Source organism: Lissotriton vulgaris, chromosome 12, assembly GCF_964263255.1.
Source record: "Lissotriton vulgaris chromosome 12, aLisVul1.2, whole genome shotgun sequence".
In the NCBI taxonomy this organism is placed as follows: domain Eukaryota; kingdom Metazoa; phylum Chordata; class Amphibia; order Caudata; family Salamandridae; genus Lissotriton; species Lissotriton vulgaris.
The window spans coordinates 287,302,182-287,315,188 of NC_141700.1; positions in this window are offsets into that span (position 1 = coordinate 287,302,182).

Genomic DNA, 13,007 nt, shown 5'->3' on the forward strand with positions numbered 1-13,007 from the left:
AAAGTGGTGAGTCTTTAGATTGATTATGTCTTATCTTTTCCCCCGTTCCTTTATTGTTATTTTGTAGCTCCTTTTCTGTCCTGATCGTTCTTTTGCTATTACTTTTTAGACACCTTCAGACAAAGACGCTTCTTATACAGGTAGCACATCCATATTGTGTTTTAATGCCTGGCTGATTTCTAGCAAATTTCGAATGCTTCATTTACCACGTTTTTGACCAGTAAACTTATCCTTAAATTACGTAATGTTGTGTTAACATGCTTTAGCTCTTACGCACTTACTGTCACTAATCAGATACACTTCACCAGACACCACTATAGTAGGGTCTTATATCGGACAAACAGTTGATCCAGCAGGTTCCTAGCTTGAACGTTATCATGTACCATTGTCACTTGTTCTTCACTGGATCCTGTGTTCTACTTTGTGGAGTCACTATTGCTTTGTCTTTGCACTTTCTTACAGGTTTTCCATGATATAAGTGTGTACTCTTTCAGCGTACCTCCAGTAGTTGACCCCGTTTGGAGGTTTACATACTATATAAAGTATATACTCATATTACTCTTTTGTATCCTTCCCAGCCCTGAAAAAGTCACAGGATACTTCCCATGTGTGACGAAACACGTGTTGGCTGGTTGTGTTCGTAAAAAATTAAATATCTGAAAGATCAATTGTGTGGATACTAATTATCAGACTTTCAAAATACAAGTGACTTGTTTGACAATATGGAATTTACCTAGCTTACTTGTGCTCGGGACTTTGGTTTTTTGCAAACTGTGTGGGTCCTGACCCGCACGCAATTAGGGGTTCAGGGTTTTCCCCTATCCTGGCTGCACCGTGCGGCACTGCAGAACAATTACATTTAATCAAACATAGCAGTGCGCCAATACTTCCTAGTATATCCCAAACACTTTCCTTTAGACATACTATTTACATGGGGAACAGGATCAAAGATGATTGGCATATGCTGGGTTCACACTGCAATGGTGTAGCGAGCAAAATACCAATGGATTATACCCAGATCTGTGACTGTGGGTGAATGTTTGACAATTTTCAACATTCCATCCATCATCTTTTTTTGTGTTGCATTTTCACCCTAAGTAGGAAGGGTATGCCCAGACATGTGTTCCGTTTGCTATATGACACCAGTTTCAACTTAGCCTGGCTGATATGGGGTGATACCTCGAAACCAGTACAAGGATGCTTGTTTTCCGGTCCAGGGAGGACCTGACCTGGCAGTTTGGGCTGGACTGTTCGCATGGGGACCAGGGTCAAGGCAGATTTGCATATGGCTGGGTCCAAACTGGAATGGCGTAGTGAGCAAAATAATGACGAATTAAACCCAGATCTGTGAATGAGGGTGAATTTTGAACAATGTTCAACATTCCATCCATCATCTTTTTGTGTTGCATTTCCACCCTAAATGGGAAGGGTTTGCCCAGGCATCAGTCATGTACTTGCTACACCACCAGTTTCAAACTAGCCAGGTGGATGATGGGTGATGCCCCGAAACTGGTCCCAGGATGCTTGTTTTCTGGTCCAGGTAGGACCTGGCCTGGCAGTTCAGACTGGATTGTTACCATGGGGAACAGGTTCAAGAATAATTTGCATATGGCTGGGTCCAAACTGGAATGGCATGGCAAGCAAAAAGCGATGGATTAAACACAGATCTGCGACTGGGGATGAATATTTTACAATGTTCCAACATTCTGTCCATCATCTTTTATAGCTGTACATACTTCATCCAAGGAATACTCAGACAGTGGTCCAGTTTCAGGCAATCAACAAACACTGCCCTTTTAAAGGAAGTCCGACATTTAGTCCAAATTCTAAGCCAAATAAGATCATCAATGTAACCAATCCCCGCATCTGTGTGGCAAATGAAGGAGCTAGTACTTTGGGGGAGAGCTAAGAGCCTCTTGATAAAGTCATTCTCATTTATTTCAAAGCTCCCAGGTAGGTAATAGAATTGGAGCATCTGCATAGATTAATGTTGTGGGAGGGCTTTTCCTTACATAAGGAAAGTCAATACCATTAGATAGTAAGGCCCTTTCCAGATTTTTCATTTTAGTAAAGTGGATCATTATGTAGTGTGTGAGTTAGACTTCAATGTGTAATACTCCAAAGATGGTCCTTAGATCCGCACTAATAAATCCTTATCTCAGTCCTGGGTGATTGGCAAAGGCCAGTCAGGCTTTAGTATAGGAACATCTGTTAAGCATTTCAGAGTAGTAAGATGGGTGATAAGTAATTGTCATGTTTTGATAGAAACGGGACACCAATTTATAAAAATAAAGTGTATTTTTATCTTAGTTTAGAAACCAAAATGAACAGAATAGCATACATATAACCGGAGTTATGGATTGTGGAAGCAATATTAAATCAGTGCAGAATAATTCCCTGAAAATGTAACATTGTGGTCAACGGAACAAACCACTGGTGACATTCGGTCACTTGCAGGTTGATTTACATGGAACCCTTACAGGATTAGGTTCATGTGGGCCGCTGTAACAGGCCACAACAGTCCTTTCAATTTTACCTAGCCCATGGAGTACTGGTGCAGAGGTCTCCTGGCTCTCCGTGGTGCTAAATGAGAGGCATGGATATGCCACTTGCACAGTGCTGAAAGAAAACAGAATGCAAAAGCACAACAGATGCACAACTGCAGACATTGAATGAAGGTTTCATGGTGTTCCCTGTAGCTGCAGCGTTGAGTGGTGGGGTTAGTTTCCAGATTGGTGACCAAAAAGCCTTGGCAGTGGTAAATCCAACAAAACAATACTGGCATCTCACGAGGTCCCAGGGAGAGGGGTAGCATCCTGAAACTTCTTGGCAATCAGGACTACAGCTCCCACAATTCAGAGACCATCTGGAATTGGGCGATTCCATGAAGGGCCCAATGGCCAGCGATTCTTCGGATCCTCAACCTGTGTTCTGTAGTACCACATGGTCATTAGTGATTTTGCATGATGAATACACTTAATTGCCATTTTTTTCATTTTTCTTTAATTTATTTGGATTTGTAAAGTGCATGAATACCTGTAAGGGCCTCCCAGTGCTAACAGCTAAAGGAAGGGATGCTACTTCCAGGAAATCAGAAAAGAATTGATTTCAACACCTTTATGAATTTTGTTCTATCTCAGATTTCCTTACATACTTCGGGAGAGTGTTTCACAGCTTGGGGACCAGGAACGCAAAGGAGCATCCCCCGCTCCTGGATTTCATAATCCTGGGAACTTTGAACAATTGGTGACTAGTGGAGCGAAATGATCTAGTAGGCTCGTAAGGGGTGAGAAATGTCTGAATCAATCTGATACCCTTTTGGTACATCACTCAATGAGCCATGCATAGTGCCTAAAAATGAATTATTTTAGTCACTGATAACTAGTGCAGATTAGCCAGCGCCATAGTAAAAGAAGGACATCTAGGCATTTTCAGCAACATACTAGCTGCAGCGTTTTGGATAACTTGTAGTCTTTTTATGACTGACATTCGCGCTCCCCAGGTACAGGGAGTTTCCATAGTCTATCCAGGATATGACCAATCCCTGCATCTTGATCCTTCTCAAGGATTCTGGTAGCCATCTCAGTGTCTTACTCAATGTCCATAACAAGCCAAAGAAATTTTCATGCCACTTTTTTTGCTTGATTTGCCATTGACAGCTTGTGATCAAGCTATACCCGAGACTCTTTATCTCCGATTTAGAAGTAGGTTAATTGCCAAGAAAATCAGGCCAATTCAAACTAGCTACCTTCCTGGGTTATTTCCCTCCACCATCACCTCTGTTTTTCCCCCGCTGAGTTTCAAACTGCTTGCTGATATCCAATCTACCACTTCCTTAAGGCAGTTGTTAAAATGGTTAGATGTCTTATCACAGATTAAACAAGGTGGGACTTAGTGAGGATTCCTGCACTTTAAGGTATAGTTTATCGAAAATATACCTTCCTCACATTCCTAACACTTCTATTTTGGAGGAAAGAGGTAAGCTACGTGGAAAGCTGCCTCAGTAATGCCTGCTTCCTTCAATCTTCTGACCAACACTGAGTAGGAGATGGTGTCAAAACCAGCACTTGTATCCAATAGGATCAGAGCTGCAGTCCCCGAAGTCGAAAATGGCTTTAAGTTCTTCTGTCGCTGCATGTAGTTCTGTTTCCAAGTTGCTGCCTTGTCTCAAACCAGTCTGAGAAGGATGCAGTATATCATTTGTCTCCAGGTATAATGAGAGTCTTTTATTAATGTTTTTTTCTAAAATTTTACTTGGCCCTGGGAAAAGGGAAATAGGTCTATAATTTCCAAATCAAATTTTAGGGGATTGGCAGATGGTTTCTTCAACAGTGGCCTTACAATGATGTGTTTTCAAATTGCTGAATTGGTTACTATGTTAAGGGAACAATTGAACATGTCTGTCAACATGATAATTAATGCTTTCCTACCTTTTAATATAATATCAGAGGGAGCTGGATCTTGTGGGTAGCCTAATTTAAGAGTTCTGAGGATCCCCTCAGTGTCTTCTTCAGTTATTTCCGGGAACAAGCATAATTTAAATTCCTGTCATTGCCGAACATGAAGCCCTTCTTCCTTGTTTCCTAACATAAGAAGAGTATTATTGACTTTCTTCAAAAAGAAGTTGGCACGCATGTTACAAGGTATTTGAAATGGAGGAGGGCAATTGTTGTTATTTGTTGGTTTTATAAGGCTACTTACTACATTAAATTGTTCTTTAGAGGAGTTAACTGCCTTGTTGATCTTAGATAAAATAGTTAACTCTGGTCTCCCTGATGGCATAGTAACATCTTTTTATTGCTCTTTTATAGATCTCCTTTTCTGTTACATCATATACTTTCCTCTATGTTCTTTCTGGGTTTGTGAAGTCTTTCTTCAATTCAATAAATTCCTGAGAAAACCATGGAGCCCTACCTTCTGGGTGATTGCTTTTCTGTTGTCTTAAAGGGGATAGAATATGTAAGCAGTTGAGCAACTATGCCTCAAAACTATTGTACCTATTATGTAAATCTCTGGTCCTTTCATGGACTAATTTTGCGAGCATGTTGAACCATGCATCTGTATCTAATTTAGACCAGTTCTGTTTTGGGATGACAGGGAACATTTAGATTACCAGCTGTACTCCACACTTGAAATGGTATAAGTTTGATATAATTTATATAGGGTCATCTACTACAAGGTCAGCTAGATTTGACAATATAGCATCTAATAAATGGCAATGCTAGTGAGTGGGGGCTTTAACCAGTAGATTTAATTGGACTGTCGTGAGATCCATTTTAACATTTTTGGATACTTCAGGGTTAATCTTTTCCAGGTGCAGGTGTAGCACACCCAGCACAGTATAATTTGCTGGACAAAGACTATGCTCAGTCACAACATCAGGAAGGGCCTGTAAAAACTGTGTGGCATGGCCAGGGGGTTAAGATAGTAGAAGACCTGGAAATGTACTGGTGTGCGAGTTCTAAGGCACCCGATGCAGTTTCACATAAGGGGAGTCTCATAGGATCAAAATTAGCTTTTAAGTCGTGTTTGGAAATAATGGCTATCTCCTCCCTTTCCCCCCCCCTCCCTATCATGCCTAGCAATTGCATATCCCTGAGGTAATGTCATTGCAATATCCAGCATAGATTCCTCGTCTAGCAATTTTTCAGTGAGGAATATAGCTGCCGTTTCTTTCCCTTCCAAGACCTTAAACATGTCGGAGCTATGTTTGGGTAGTGCAGTTAAGCAGATATAGTTGCCACTCCTGTCTGTTACTCCCCTCTCCGTTTGGCATTATGTTCAATATTTTGTTTTGGCTAACAGTCTGGAAAACTAACTTCGCACTCCCCACACATCAGGTCACTCTTACCCAGATTAATGATATCCCAGCACCACCCTTCAGGGGTGGTATTGAGTGACCACAGTTCTTTCGCTGAGTAGCTAATCTTAGTAGTTTTAAAAAGGGCAGGGGTCCTGGCCCCTTCTCCTGACTGGGTGCGAACAGGCACAGACAGGCTTGCTTCTGGCATGCCTTCCGCATGCCACTGGCGCGTCCGTGCATTGGTGCCGATAGTGGAGCTGGTAAAAGAACAACTATTGCACTAACCAAAATGGCACCCAAAGTCAATGTCTAAAAGATGAGGCCCTAAACATAGCAACACATTTCTAACCCAAAACAGAATCAACTGGACCTTCCTCCTGCGCTAATACACAGGATTATGACCTGTAGCATCTACCTGGTAGGTGAATGTGGCGCAGTAAAAATAGAACGTTTTAAAATCAGCAGTTGCACAAACTCTTAAATGTGAAAATTCAGCAAAAAGGGCACATAATCATTTTTAAAAGACTGTTACATAAAACATGCAATTTAGGTGTTCAATCTGCAGCATCTAGCATCTACCTTGCTGTTGTAAGTGAGTTACAAAAAGTTTAAAAAAATCTTTACATTTTAAAAGGTCCCAACTACTATGTAAAATGTTAGGCACAATGGAGACTGGTCACAATCTCAACCTGGCAGTCATCCCAGCCCTCAGGATCATGGATCTAAGGGTGTTGTGTAGAGCAAGGGGCATTAGCTACAAGGCAACAGCTAAAAAGAAGGAACTTGAGAAGCTCCTCAGCTCGTATTAGAGATAAGGAGTAGAAAGGGAAGGCCACACCTCAGATGAACTTAAAGAAGGTGAAGATGATGGCCTGGTTCAGATTGAAGATAACAGGGGAAGGAAGTGAAGAACAAAACTCTCCACCCTTTTTCCAGACCACCTTCATCATTGGGAATTGACCAGAGTCACTCTAGTAGTGATAAGGTAATAGGAAGCCTCGAGGATGAGCTTGACCTACTCTACCAGGAGGAGAAAAAGCTAGAACTTGAGGAGAGGAGAGGAGACTAGCCCTTGAAGAAAGAAGGGTTCAGTTGGGCCTTAGGCTCAAAGATGGTGGCAGCAAGAATAATACCAGGGAGAAGGACGAATCCTTTAACCCTAAGATCCCCAAACGGATTGTCCCAAAGTTTAGTGATGGTGATAGTGATGATAATGACAAGTAGTTTGCAGCCTTTGAGTGGGCCTGTAAAATAAGAAGGATAGCACACAAGCACTAGGACTCTCTACTTTGGGAATTAGTCTCAGTGAAGGGCAGAGATAGACTTCTGATCCTTAATGAGGAGGTAGCTGACTACTATCAGCATATGAAGGAGACCCTGATAGGAACATTTGGACTCACTAATGAAGAATATAGAATGAAGTTAAAGGAAAGCCATAAATGTCAAAACCAGACACGGATTGACTTTGTCGACTCTTCAGTCAAAGCTCTAGAAGGCTGGTTTAAAAGTCAATGAGGTGGACACTTATTATGGGCTATATAATTTAATTATGAAAGAGCACATTTTAAGCAACTGTGCTTCAGACAAGTTACACTAGCATCTGGTAGATTCGGAGCTTTCTAGCCCCAGAGAGATGGGCAAGAACGCTTCTAAGTTGGTAGAGACAAAAGTACCCAAAGAAATCTAGGGGGTGAGGGATGAGATTCCAGAAAGAGTAGATTAGGGTCACAAAAAGCAAAGAAGGGAGGTGGCAAAACTACCAAAGAGGCTCCCTCAGGACCCCATACCCCTATAAAGGAGGAAAGGATACCCACCCCAACTCTGGCAAGCAGAGGCAGGGGGACCCAGGGCTTAAAAAGACTCAGGAGAACAGGCTGTGATTTGACTGCAAGAAGTCAGGTTACTATAGAGGTGATTCAGCCTGTTCCACAAAGGTGGCTAGCACTGGGCTGTGGAATCTGGCTAAGGGAGAGGACACCTCAGAGGACGAGCACTTCCATCCCATTCAAGTGAATGGAATCCTTACCACTGGTCTGAGAGACACAGCTGCCAGTCACACCATAGTGGTGGGCAGCTCGGTGGAGGGGGCGTGGCTAACGAGCCAATGGCGACAGGCTTGTGAGCTCAGAGCTCCGCGCCGGCCCGACTCATTATCTTGATACAATTGCTGTTGCCTCGCTTCTGGGGTCATGTACCCAACCGCACTGAGCCTAGGGGGCACTGTAGTGTAGTTCCTATATTCCCAATAGGCTCTGCGCATTGGAATAATATATCCTGTAGTTTAGACGTAGGACTGAGGTCTACTAGGTCTCTACCGGCTATATTAGACATAATTGTGAGTGCCAGCTAGCTCAGAGGTCACTAGAAACTTTCTCGAATAAACAAGAAGGGATTTGTTTCTGACAACCGCATAAAACATGACAACTTTGTTTCCCAAGAATGAAAAATCAAATCTCTAGAGTCGCGGAAACAATAGATAACTATTTCACTCAGTCAATCGTGCATACTTAGTTTCACCAGAGGTGCAAGAGAATAGAGAGACTGGCGTTTTCAATAAAAAGGTATTATTGAACAGTCTTCTTTCTCAAGCATTGAAAATGAACTGCTACAATAGTAGAGCTTACTATGAAATACAATGCATATAATACGAACAGTATTATAAAGTAGTACTGTAAAAGCATGATATGGTTTCTAAGTCATAAAGTGCATAAAATGTATAAAATACATAAAATACATACAGTGATAAAAGGATGACTAAAATACTCAACTGGTGCTTCTAGAATACGCCTACCCCGGTGTACCTAACCTGAGTCTGGTAAGAGGGAGGGAGTATAATAGGAGGAGTTTAAGTCTAGGAGTTCTCTGCCAGGAATCTGATTCCAATAATTCTCTAAGAGGTCTAAGCAGCTCCGTACTTTTGTTCTAGAATGAAGGAGGTCTTGTATCTCATTCTCGGGACTCGATTTCCCAGATACCCGCAAGGGTAGCCTGGTAACACTGGAGCTGGGTTTCTCGGCAGGAGAAATTATAGAGTCTCGCAGTGCGTCTGCTGGAGGGTCGGCTTCCTTCGGCACTTGCTGCTGCAGGGTGTCGGGCAAGTAGATAGTTAATCTGCTCCAAACCACTGTGTGTTTGTTTAGGCAAATCAAGGCATATTTATACTTTGAAGGTGCTGAGTTTGACGCATGTTTGGACTTAATAATGTCACTCAAAGGCTCATTTCATGGAAAAAGCCGGGAGTTCTAGGAGAACTTAATATTCAAGCAGGGGGAAGCCCCCGGGCTGCTGAAGGCAGGTTTTTCCAAGAAAACGTTGTTAATTCTTGGAGCTTAGTGGAAGTATCCATGCCGTATTTGGGCAGTATGGTTTAGGCCAAATATGGTAATGATTTCTATGCCTATATAAGGGAATGATAAAGTATACCTATATAAGGGCATGAATTGGGAAATGTATACTAGGGTCCTGATTTTTGGCAGGCTCAAGTACCTGTGGAGCTGGGGGTCCTCGAAAAACGAGCAAGGAGGCTCCAACCCTGCCTCTCCATTCTGGCTGCTGCGGTGAGGGCCCATCTGATCCCGGCCCTTTTGCCTGCCCTCGGGGATGGTGTTAAAGGCTCTGCTGACTTAAAGCAGACTGTGAGGGGAGGCTGGGAGGAGTGCTGCCCGATGCAGTTTCTCCTGGTGTGGAACTTGCGTGCTGCGGGGGGCACTCAGGCACCTACCTGTGATCCTGGAGACTGTTTTGGGGCTGCGGATCCACATTGCCACCGGGGCCTTGCTGCTATATGGGACGCCAGTGGGGGCCCTCACCTGGACATAAGACCCAGAAGTTACTCATGGCCGCTAGGATAGCGTGCATTGCGGACGGTGCCATTTTACGGCTGTTGTGTGGACAGAGCTCTACCGGGGCGGCACTGCTGGAGTGCCTGACCCCATTCTTCGTGATTTGTGATGAGGGTTCCCGGTGGCGAACTAATGCTGGAAGCGGGATGCAGCTGTGTGTGGCCCGGTTGAAGTAGTGCTGCCGCGCCTGCTGGGGACTGCCTGACAGGGGGCTGCTTGCCCTTCCTGTTGGTGGGAGCCCTGCACAGCGGGCCTCAAGTTCCCACCTTCTGAGGACCCCGTTCTGTGATCCCACGGATTGAAGTGGAGAGCGGCTGTGCACTGACTTCTGCTGCAGGGCCATTGGCCCATTTGGGGGGCCTTGCTTTTGCCAGGAGGGTGCCTGAGTTCCATCCTTCCCAGAGCTACTACATCCTGAACTTCTCGCCAGTAATGAACCAGAGCACCGGCCCTCAAAGTGTTTGGTGCCTCAGGTCCTAGACCTGCTTGTGGGGACTGGACACTGAGATCTGGAACCGGTGCTCAATACAGGCAATAAGCAGGGATGAGGACTGGGTGGCGTTCTCACTTTGGTGTGGGAAGTTGTCACTCACATTTGCTCGGAGGTCTGCGCTCGTGGGCACCACTGCTCCTCAATACCTGGCTGGTGACGTTGCACTCCTGGGGACATAGGGAAACCCACGGACACACAGATGGGGGCTCCCCAGGACCCAGTTGAATCGGCACTGGAACGCAGACGGCAGGATTCACCTGAGCCCCCGGCCAAAAATTTAGTCCAGCAGCAGTTGGCCCAGATCTTGCAGGTTATTGCAGACATTAGGGACACCCGGCATCTGGACATTGCTAATGTGGCTGTGGGGCTGGGGTTCCTACAGGCGGAGCATACCAAGTTGGCTGACCGGGTGAAACAAACAGAGGCCTCTCTCGGGGACATGGCACCCAGTTCCTCTCTGCTCAGATGGGGGATATCTCCCACAGAGTTCAGTCGTTGGAGAAGAGAGCTGAGGATGCAGAAGGGCGTAGTCCCAGAAACAATGTGCTGGTGCTGGGCCTACCGGAGGGAGTGGAAGGCTCTAACATGATTGATTACCTGGAGGGCTGGCTCCGAGATGTGACAGCACCTGCTGGTTTGACTCAGTTCTATACTCTTGAGAGGGCCCACGGGGTCCCTGCCCGTCCTCCAGCACCGGGGAGGCCTCCTCGGCCGGTGGTTGCTTGACTTCTACAATATAAATACAGAGATTTTCTACAGCAAAAAGAGCGCTCCTCAGGGCCCTATAAAGTGTACAACTGCAAAGTGTCAATTCTCTCTGACTATACGTTGGAGGTCCAGCTCCGCTGCACCTCGTTTTTGGTGGTCAAGAGAGCCTTACGTGACGAAGGGCTTCAGCACTCCTTGATGCTTCCGGCTCGACTGCGGATAGTTTTAGATGGCAAGACTCACTTCTGCAATGACCCCAAGGAGGCTTGGGACTGGATTGAATCCTACAAAACTGGCCACGGACCGATGGAGAGAAGAAACACACCTACCATGGGGGAGCAACGCCCGCAGAGAACTTGGAGGGCAGGGCATCAACGTAATATCTTGCAAATACCCAGTGCCTCCCACACTGAGAGAGAGAGGTCGGCTGCACTGAGGGTGGTGTCAGAACTATTGCAGGATCATAAACCGCCATTTGGAGCAGAAACTGGGCCAGAGAAGGTGTTGGATGGCTAGGCCTCGATGTATCCAATGATGACAGTATTAAGTTGCTCCATGATACCCCAGGAACAGCTGATGACATTATTTGAATGCTCTGTTGTCTTTTCTAATTCAGCCTCGCTCTTTCACTTCTCCCTTTTTTCTGACTATTATTCGCTTCTTTGGTCTATTGGCACTGCACTGCCTTTTCATGCGCTGCTGGGCTGCTGGGATGGTGGGGGGCTCTGGAATTTTTGTCATGCGCCTTCGGATGCGGGGCACTGTGCACTGTTTGTGTCGTGGTGCTGCTTTGATTGTTGGCTAAGCAGCAAGACAGCACTGACTCGCAGCCGCCTTCCCCTTGATCCTCTGTAGTTACTTGAGGATACAGAGTGTTTAGTTAGTTTGGATGGGGCCTAGTATTTTAGTATCTGTTCTGGGGAGGGGGAGTTGGGATTTCCTTTTTATTTGTAATGGGATGTTACTGGGGCCTCGGCGTGTCACTTTAAGAAATCAACTGGGGTACTGTACTCAGCTCTGTCACGGGTTCGCTGCTTGAATTGAAATGTATATCATGGAATGTCAGGGGCATGCATACTAAGGTACACAGCCTCAAGGTACATGCTTACTTAGTGCGCAGGGGGATTTAGATCGCCTTCCTCCATGAGACGCACATCACACGCCATGAGGGTCTGGCCCTGCAGCGTAGATGGAGGGATCAGGTTTTCTACACAACTTATTCTGCCTTTGCGCTGGGAATAATGATATGGGTTAGGGAGGGGTGATTTTCCACCCTGAGCAGCAGCTTGCTGACTCAGAGGGAAGATATGTGATGGTTGCGGGTTGGCTCAATGGTAGTGCTGTTGGCATGGGCAGTATATATGTGCCCCAAACGGAACAACCCGCATTTTTCACACAATTGTCCGGGAAACTGACTGGATCGGTGATTATGGGCGGGGACTTTAACTCTATTCCTGATATTTCCCTGGATAGGTCACACCCGCCTCTCCCTGTCACACCTATTCATAAGATTTCTAAGGCCAGAACGGATTATAAGCTCTGGTGGGGGTTGGTTGACACATGGCGGGCATATCACCTGGGAGAGCTTGATTATTCCTTCTTCTCAGCGCTGCAAAAGCTCCATGTTCAGATAGATGCGGTACTGTGCTCCCCATATATACACGCAGCAGTCAAGCATGGTGAATACCTCACCTGGACACTTTCAGATCATAACCCACTGCTCCTATGGATACACTGGTCCCAGGCGTGCCCTGCAATCCCAATTTGGCAATTAAACCCAGAGCTCCTTGAAGATCAGGTATTTCAGGAGGTAGTGGGGGCTGGTTTTACCCAATATTTCCTCGACAACATGGGCACAGCGTCCTCGTCTGCTGTGGAGTGGAATGCCTTTAAGGTTGTGATGAGGTGTCACTGTATTGCTAACATGGTGGGGGTACGTAAGAGGCTCCTGCAAGAAATAGAGACTGCTGATTGTCGTTTGCGGGAGGTGGAATGAGACCAACCCGAGCAGCCTAATAGACAGGAGGACTTGTTATAGGCGAGGGACGAGGTCGCCGTGCGGGTTGAGAGGCTGCGCTGTTTTGATTATAAAAAATATATAAATCCATTGCGTTGTTGGCTTGGTTAGCCAACCCGCTAGGCGGGGGACGGTTATCTTAGA